Source organism: Piliocolobus tephrosceles, chromosome 17, assembly GCF_002776525.5.
Source record: "Piliocolobus tephrosceles isolate RC106 chromosome 17, ASM277652v3, whole genome shotgun sequence".
Lineage (NCBI taxonomy): Eukaryota > Metazoa > Chordata > Mammalia > Primates > Cercopithecidae > Piliocolobus > Piliocolobus tephrosceles.
This window is the reverse complement of record NC_045450.1, coordinates 46535731-46545482: the sequence shown is the minus strand read 5'-3', so window position 1 is coordinate 46545482 and position 9752 is coordinate 46535731. Positions and strand designations below refer to the sequence as shown.

General features: G+C 37.7%; 1 protein-coding gene across 1 annotated transcript in view; it reads left to right on the top strand.

The window, feature by feature from the left end:
* Window positions 1–9752, top strand: part of CDH8 (cadherin 8) — a 382964-nt gene that overhangs the window by 121541 nt on the left and 251671 nt on the right. The window lies entirely within an intron of this gene.

Here is a 9752-nt window from a genome sequence, read left to right as displayed (position 1 = left end):
CCATCCATCCATCCATCCATCCATCCATCCATCCATCCATCCATCCACTCTTGGAGTTATTCAACTAAATCTCTTTTCAGTAATTGACTCACTATTACTATTCACTGGCACTCCTGCCCACTCAAGTGGCACTCACTGACCCAATGCACATCGACCACCCTCTTCCCATATCTCAGCTTATAATTATTAAGTAAACAAGAAATAAAACCTTCCAGATTTATTTTATATCATTGCTTATTTTATGGGTACGTACCAAATATGTATTTATTAAGTAACTTGCCCAATGTAAGACGTTAAGCTCAGATTTTTGTCCAGATAATTTAATTCAAGAAGTTACATTCTTATTTTTACTGTAAATCAATGTTGTATATTGAATTCTAACCCAGAATATGCTGATAGGTATACTTTTCTTGGAAAGTAATTCCAGGTTGGGCAGACTCATCATTATATTTCCTAAATTTAATCCCCATAAGAGTCCATCCTATATGCCTTTTTATTTGAATATCATAGTCTCTGGGACATATCATGCCTTTAACAGCATTTTCTATTATCTAACGTTAATAATGACAAGAACTCTAAAGGACGGGTACTGTTATTAAAATACCTTGCAAATAAGGAAATTAGTCTTGGAGAAGTTAAATAAATTTCTCAGTATCTTTGTTCCAATCTACCTCTATTTCTTATCAGACTCTTATTCTAGATCCCATAATCTGAACACTTTTAAATCTTTGTTTGTCTTAGAGAAACATTGATTTCCAAACTTGTAAGATTTAATATTTTAATCAGACTATTATCAGCATATATAAGCAAATATGTATCCAAAGAAATGATTTCTGTTGCCTTTTTTGGTGGCGGCTTGGTTAAATATCGGCATTTCCAACACAGAATGCAAAGGAAAAGAGAAAGAATATAGAATTTGAGCATTCTTGGTGTATTTTTAAGACCTTTTAAAAAAATTAAGTGGTCATATTTAAGTTATTTTAATTTCTGGCATAATTACAGAATTAATCCACCTAACTCTTCTTTCTCCGAATCCTATCAAAAATGTTTCATTTGTATGTGGGTTCTTATATAAAAAGAATTTGCTTATCATAATAACAAGTATTTCAGAATCTTAGAAATTCTATTTTTTATAAAAAAATGAGGTTCGTGAACTTTATTGGAGTCTAGCTACAAGCAACGAATTTGCTATAGGGCTGACACATGTTTCCAAACCTGTAAAACCGTAGTCCAGACCGAAGATTGTAGAAAATTTGCCAAGGCCATGAACATTGGCTTGGGAATTCTCCTGGGAAAAAGCTTGCCAGCCTCTCCTTGTCAAATATTCTCTCTTTGCACTTCTATTAGTTGAGTTTTTGGGTATACTGCCTTTCTATTTCTAGGTTTATTCTATTTCAAAATTTTACAGGACAGATTGGTTTACAGAAGGTGCCTAGACCATGTGGTTTCATACACATGGCTTCTAAATAAATGTATATATTATATTTCTATTGCCATTCAGGAGCAAAGTAGAGAGGCTTCTCTATTCTGTCTACTCCTCCTCTAGAGAATCAGGAGGTCTTCAGACTAACTATGCATGCTTTCCTGGGGGTCTTTGTAAAATTATGCTAAAGTGTGTAAGTTCTGGAATCTGACGCAATGGATTACTTCCAATTCTGTCACTTAAGTCATTCATCCGTGTAAAATCACTGACAAAGTGTAAGGCATTGAGAGATATCTTATGGAGACAAAAAGTTAGTCTTTAATGAACACTTAATATGTGCCAAGTGCCATGCTGGTTGTTTGGTATAGTGATGAATAATGTACATAGAGGGCTTGCCCTTGTGGAACTTACCATTTAAAAGAGTGGCACAAACAGTGCATTCCATTCTTTGACTTTTTTCCAGGTGTTCACAGCCAAAAACAGCAGTTCACTTGGGCTTGTTTTCAATTTTCTATTTCTCTGGGCACTGGTCCCCATGGCCGGGTCAAGCTGTTCAATGCTCACACCAGCAGCTGACACAGAATGCAAGGAAAGCATGTCTGAGATATCAAATGCTACACATTTGCCTGTCATAAAATATTAAGATTTTTCTTTCTTTTTTTGTAGAGCAGAGGTTATTTCCAGTGTAGGATACTGTGTTCTTTTCATTTGATCAAGGATTATTTTTCCTTTAGCTTTTCACTTTGTAAGACAAATTTAAGAGTACTTTGGTATAATATGAGAATTACCTTGAGAAGTGTTTTTATTTCACAGAAATATTGTTTCCTTCGACTATGTGATCATGAGGGTTGCATATTCCAAACTTAATTTTAACTAAAATGTTGGGGTGTTCGTATGCTTATTGCCTAGCTTTAATTTTATGATGTAATTTGTTTCTGCAACTTGTTAAGAATGGAAGGACTGAATGAAGGAACTATATTTGGCTATTTAGATTGACTGTAGCAGTAAAACATTTCAGCATATAAAGGCATTTTCCAAATTATGTGGTGCAGCCTGAAGCCTCCCTCCTACCATTCCATCTACCACCATCACATGATGCTTTATTCAGCTCCAAAGCATCAATCACAAGTAGGTGTTCAGTTCTCCCTGAAAACAATGATGGCGCCTCACTGTTTCTTGAATGGTCCATTTCACCTTTGGTAACATTCATTGTGAGATGTTCTGTAGTATGCAGGAAGGCTGAATGGAAGTTAACATGAGTCAGTTTCTTTTCTTTCATTTTTTTTTTTTTTGAGACGGAGTCTCTCTCTGTCGCCCAGGCTGGAGTGCAGTGTCGCGATCTTGGCTCACTGCAAGCTCCGCCCCCGGGTTCACGCCATTCTGCTGCCTCAGCCTCCCGAGTACCTGGGACTGCAGGCACCGCCACCACGCCCAGCTAGTTGTTTTGTTTTGTTTTGTTTTTTTGTTTTTTTGTATTTTTAGTAGAGACGGGGTTTCACCGTGTTAGTCAGGATGGTCTCGATCTCCTGACCTCATGATCCGCCTGCCTCAGCCTCCCAGAGTGCTGGATTACAGGCCTGAGCCACCGCACCCCGCCACATGAGTCAACTTCAAAGCTTACTCCTGATCCTTTTGGTAGTAGTTCAGAAACATGCAAAGAAGTCTTCGCCTCCTCCTTTTCTTTCTCCTTCATACCCTTTCACTGTCCTAGTAGCCTAAACATTTGTCTGCTCTAGATTGAAATCCTATATGCTCACCATTTTGGAGACTTAGGCCCAAAACTAGTATGTCAAAGTCCCTGGTCCCATCTTTGATATTGAATGGATCTGAGTTAAGGATTGTAATTCATTCACTGATAGATTGATAGCCAGCAACCCAGTTTCTCTCTCTATCCCTGACAGGTACTTTGCTAGATTTGGAGAAAATAATGCTAAGATGTAATTTGATTCAAGAATTCTAAGCTTGCTGTCCTCTCTAAGGGTGAGCAGATTCATGAAAAATTAGGATCAGTATATGACAGAGATTCATATTGCAGTGATCCCTGTCAACCTTTTTTTTTTTTTTTTTTTTTTTCTGAGATGGAATCTCACTCTGTCGCCCAGGCTAGAGTGCAGTGGCATGATCTCCGCTCACTGCAAGCTCCGCCTCCTGGGTTCACGCCATTCTCCTGCCTCAGCCTCCCAAGAAGCTGGGACTACAGGCGCCCACCACCTCGCCCAGCTAATTTTTTGTATTTTAGTAGAGACGGGGATTCACCGTTTTAGCCAGGATGGTCTCGATCTCCTGACCTCGTGATCTGCCCACCTCGGCCTCCCAAAGTGCTGGGATTATGGGTGTAAGCCACCGCGCCTGGCCCCTATTAACTCTTTGGGTTCTAAAAGATGTAGGTTTTCTCCCCGGTAACTTATATATTTCTTTTTATTTCTTTCTTTACTTTACTTTTTTTTTGTTTGTTTTTGCAGCAGGGTCTCACTCTGTCACCTAGGTTGGAGTGCAGTGGTACAATCATGGCTCACTGCAGCCTCGACACCCAGGCTCACATCATCTTCCCACCTTGGCCTGCTGGGTATCTGGGACTACAGACGTGCACCACCATGCCTGGCTATTTTTTTCTATTTTTTTGTAGATACAGGGTCTCACTTTGTTGCTCAGGCTGGCCTTGAACTCCTGGGCTCGAGCATTCTGTCCTCCTCAGCCTCTCTAAGTGCTTGGATTACAAGCACGAACCACCATGACTGGCCCTTAGGCACTTGGAGAAACTTTCCCATGATGTCCTTCTTGATAGAGTGAAACTTCAAAATGAGTTTTGACGTCAGAGCTACCTGATTTTCAGATGTGGAACAATTTCCCATGTAATTTACTCAATCCCAATCCTCATCCTCATCTTATTCTAGAGGAAGAGGTAGGCAGAGTGGCCCGGTTTGATATTCTCTGGTAACTGAGTCATAATTTGGTATTAAGATAGCTACTCATAAAGGAGAATTTATCTACTCTTGGTGCCATTGTCCTAGGATCACTTTAGATTCATGAAGAATCCTATGTGAGAGGATGAAAAAGTAATTTGCATTTTTTTCACAATCAGTATGTGCAACCTTGAGAAGGATACCAATGATATTGAAGACCAGGGTTCTTACTCTGATTTCGAAAGCAGTGATGTCTGTGTACAAGATAATTGGCATCTATCATCCATTATTCATCCATTACCCATCTGTCTATCACCCCCCCATCTTTTCTTCCATCAGCCCCTTTAAAATGTCTCAATTCCCGTGTTGGATGCTAAATTTGAATACATACTTGAGGAAATTCAAGGGCTCTGCATTTATCCTACATAAGATTTTAGGGCCCTAGGACTTATTTTTCTAAATTCCTTTGTCTTCTTTTTAAAATCATTGTTTTGAAAATAAATGGAAAAATATCCTTTCTTTCCATTCCTTTATTTTCACTTTACTCCACAAATATTTACTGAGCTTCCAACAATAGGCCAGACACCTTACTAGGCAGAGGAAATACAAAGGAGAACGAAATGCAAATGATTCTTCCCATGAAACTTTTATAGTAAAATCTTGTCTTTTAATTGGAAGGTGTTATGCAAATATGTGGAAGATGATGAGGGTGTAATGGTGCTGATATACACAATTCAACTCAATTATGTAGCAGTCCTGTTAGGATTCCTGAAATTGAAGGCTTACTTGATACTCTCTGCTCCTCCAACTAGGCTACAGTGGGTGGCCGGGGGGTTTGGGGATTCATCTGGTTGTAAACATGCCAGATCCTGGATGTTAGGCTGGCCTTGAGAATCAGAATGAAGGCAGCTTTGAGAATTGGTGTCTATGTTTTCTTTTTCCAACCTCCCCTTTCTCTTTGCTTCTATCATGTTTGCTTGTAAGCAGACACCAACCACTGCAATATACTACAACAAAACTATTATCACGTCACAACTTTTTGAAACCATTTATTTATATTCTCTTGTCACGTTTAGTTAAATCCGAACCCTGTATCTTGGTTTCACAACTCTGTATAATGTGGCCCCTGTCTTGCTCTCTTATTCCTATTTCTTATTACCTTTCTTTTTCTCAATTCGTTGCTCTATTAGTTTCTCTCCCATACTATGCTCTCTCTCATCTCCGGATTCCCTGCGCTTGGCACACATTTTCTCCAATGTTGAGATCTGAAGTTTTTTCTTTCTTTCTTTCTTTTTTCTTTTTTTTCAAGACAGAGTCTTGCTCTGTCGCTCAGGCTGGAGTGGAATGGCACGATCTTGGCTCACTGCAACCTCCACCTCCTGGATTCAACGATTCTCCTGCCTCTGAAGTTTTAATCATTACTTCTTTGGGGTAGACTTTCTGTCCCTCTGTACCCTATTTTCTGAGTTATGTAAAATTTCTATATGCTCTCACAGCCCTCAGTTCCTTTCTTAGCATAGCTCTTAGAGCATGCATTTGAATCCAGAAATGAACTCGAAAGCCTGTGCCATTAAGTTTGCTACTTGTAGATCATAAACTCTCTGGAAAAGTTCTGTGAAAATCTCTGAATCTCAATCATCTCATTGGTAAAATGAAGAAATGGTTTCTAGTTTGCTGTGAGAATAACATCATAAATATGAAATGTTTACCAGGTAATAAGTAGTCAATATATTAATAATAACCATAATTATATGTATTAATTATAAATATTAACAATATATTACTATGTAGTTAATTATTAATAATATTAATATATTAAAGGCTCTATTTCCCGTAAATTTTCTGTTTGTTTCTGTCTCCCACAAAATTATGGTATTTTGAGAGCAGAGACTTTGTCTGTGTTTTTTATTACTCTACCTCCATCCCTAAGACGGAGAAGAGCATGGGGTTTGTTGAATGAATGAATGAGATCTTATTGTACCACAGCCAGCTGAGTGAGTCCTACCTGACCAGGCAGGATTGCATGTAATTCTGATCCTGCTCTGATTAGCAGAAGCAGCCCTTGGAAGAGATGGCACTCGTTCCTCTAGATCACCCTTCCCCAGCTGTTTTGGCACCAAGGACCAGTTTTGTGGAAGACAATTTTTCTATGGACTGGAGAAGGTGGGAGTTTGCTTGAATTTACCTCAGATCCTCAAGCATTAGATTCTCATAAGGAGCATGCAACCTAGATCCCATGCATGTGTAATTCACAACAGGGTTCCTGCTCCTATGAGAATCTAATGCCTCTGCTGGTCTGACAAAGGATTCTGGGTGGATGTGTTCACAGGGCAGTGTTGCTGTTATGTGAACAAAGTATAACACACTTATGTGAAGAGCAGCAGAAAAAACAGCAGCTTGTAACCATGTATCCGCTCTGTGTTTTGTATGTTTCACATGAAACATTCTTAGCTCATTTTATGTTTCTAAAAAGGAAATGAATATATGAGAAGTGATTCACATAGTCCTTATCACACACGTAGTGACCCATAAAGGGTAGCTAATCATAATAACTTTAAATAAGTGTATCAGTAAGTTGAAAATAACACTTTTTTTTTTCTCCTTGACCTTTTAAAAAATCATTGTAAAAGCATTTTGGTTTATACCAAACAGTCCAGAGTATTTTTTAAGCAGTACTATTAGCTCACCTGCTGCTCACCTCTTGCCCTGAGGCCTGGACCAGAATTAGTTCACGGCCCGGAAGTTGGGCATCCCTGTTCTAAATGATGCACAGTATGTGAACATTCAGTGCACTTGGGATATCTTTGGCTCCATAATCTCAGAGAGGGAGTTCTTAGGTGGGGTACATTGACGGGGCAGTGTTGTTGCATTAAGTGAACAGGGTATGACACACTTATGTGAAGACTGACAGAAAAAGCTACAGCTTGTAACCATGTATCCTGAATACTTTGGAGGGCCAGACCTGCAGCCTCGGGTGACTTTGCTCTCTGTAAATTGCTGGTTTTGCACACCTATAGTCTTTTCTTGTATTATCAAGTTGGTCACCTGAACAAGTCATGTGCAGGTACATGACTTGAGTCATGAGTGTATACATGTCTGTGTGTGTCAGTGTGTGTGATACAAATAATAGGATGAAATAAATGAACATTCATATATGCAATATTCTGTTCTGAGATTATCATTGGCCCCAGGATCTGGATTTTACTTAGATAAGCTGAAAGTAAAATTTCTGAAAGCAAGAGGAAGTATATATCTCATTTTTTTTTAAAGTGCTGTATGTTTAAAAGCTATTCTTGAAGGAAGTCTTGAGAATTTGCTTTCACTTACATTGGAACTGGGATTATCACAATGTTTTCAGATAGTTGTATATAACCAAATGTGATACGAAGGAAAAATGGACACTTAATAGTGCCTCTTCTCTGTTTTAATAATTTTCAGATAGCTAGATGGTCTCAGTTTCTAAAATCAATTCTGCACATAGATGCTTTATCCCTGACTTCTAGGCACAGTAACTGAAACACAAATAAATGAGTGAATTTCTTCACTCATTTCTCTAACTATATAGTTCATATAGTTAGAGAAACCAGAATCTTAGCTTTGTGTTTAGTTCTTTCAAAAACCTATGCTTCGCTGAGCTCATGCCTGTAATCCCAGCACTTTGGGAGGCCGAGGTGGGTGGATCACAAGGTCAGGAGATCGAGACCACAGTGAAACCCCGTCTCTACTAAAAATACAAAAAATTAGCCGGGCGCCTTAGCGGGTGCCTGTAGTCCCAGCTACTCAGGAGGCTGAGTCAGGAGAATGGCGTGAACCCGGGAGGCGGAACTTGCAATGAGCTGAGATCGCACCACTGCACTCCAGCCTGGGCGACAGAGCGAGACTCTCAAAAACAGCAACAACAACAACAACAAAAAACCAAACCCAAAAAACCTATGCTTCTTTTTCATCATTAGTTACTTCCCTTAGTTATGTTTAAACACAAGGGAGCATTAAAACATAAAATTGTAATACCATTTAATAATCAGAGGCTATTGGTAATTAGAAGAAAATATGGCACAAATAAGTTTTAACATAAATAATAACGACACAAAATGCAATAGTTTATTTGTTAATTAACAAAATTTTGTGGACAAAAATGATACATAGTGATTGTGATTCCCCTCTGTGTCTCAAGAACTCTTTGTATGTGAATGGAAACTTCCATGAAGTATATATTATTCAAATTTTTTAATAAAAATGCTAATGGAAATATTAAAATGCACATAAATTGAAATGATCATAAATTAGGATTAATATCACATTAATGAATTATAATCCCACATTCATTAAGATAAAGTGGCATTTCAATATTTGTTAATGCTAATACATTTTATACAATAAATGAAAGGGATACATTTTGAGAATCAATAAATATTTAATGTAATCGTATGCTTTAACTTTAAAAAATATGCAAAGGTAAAGTAGGAGATCTAGATGCGTTTGGAATCTTGTTGCTATTTTATGTCTTTTTTATAAGCCTTTCTTTTCACTTATTGAAGGGTTTAATACAATTTAAATTGTCGAAGAAAGTGAAAGAGGCTGTTCTGAATAAAGGGAATCCCAAGAGAACACAGCGTCTTTTGAATTTCTAGGAGTTTCTTTCCACAAGACAGTTTTTTTTTTTTTGGAACAAATATTTGAAATCTCAGCTGGACCTATATTGGCAATTAAGTAATTGAATTAAACTGAAAATATGTACATTGAAGTAGTACATTGCAATGGACTTGTCTTTTAAAAATTCAAATCCCCAAATATATATATTATTGTTTTATTTTATGTTAGTTTTTTTTTTTAAACAGGAGAAGCACCATGTATAATATCACAATACTCCTGTCTCCTGCTTGAGAGAAAATTGTCAGAACCTTAAAACCAGGGATTGTGTTTTCCCTGGTACCTGCCACCGTGTTTTAGGCAGAGTATTTGCTTGACACACAAATTCAGTAAATATTCATAGCTATGACCAAAAATGGATTTGGGTTCATGAAGAAAAGTGGTCATTTTCTGGGGTATTCCTTTTCTGGAAAAGGTACTCCTATATTCTGGCCTCAGTGTTCTTCTCTGTAAAATGGGAATGACTTTCCTGAACTAGAAGAATTGTCCAAACTAAAGGAAAAAAGGCTTTCAAAAATGTAATATCTTAATATCAGTCAATATATTAGAATTACTTTTGTTCGTATAAATATCACAGGCAGATCTGAATTGAATTCTGGATCTACCTCACTTGAGTCTGTCGAATGTCAACCTTGGAGAGGTAAATATGTGCCTTGTTCAGCATCAGTTTTCTCATGTTTCATATGAAACATTCTTAACCCAGTTTTTTAAATAAAAAGGAAATGATTATATGAGAAGTGATTCACCTAGTACCCCAGTACTAGGTGAATCACTTC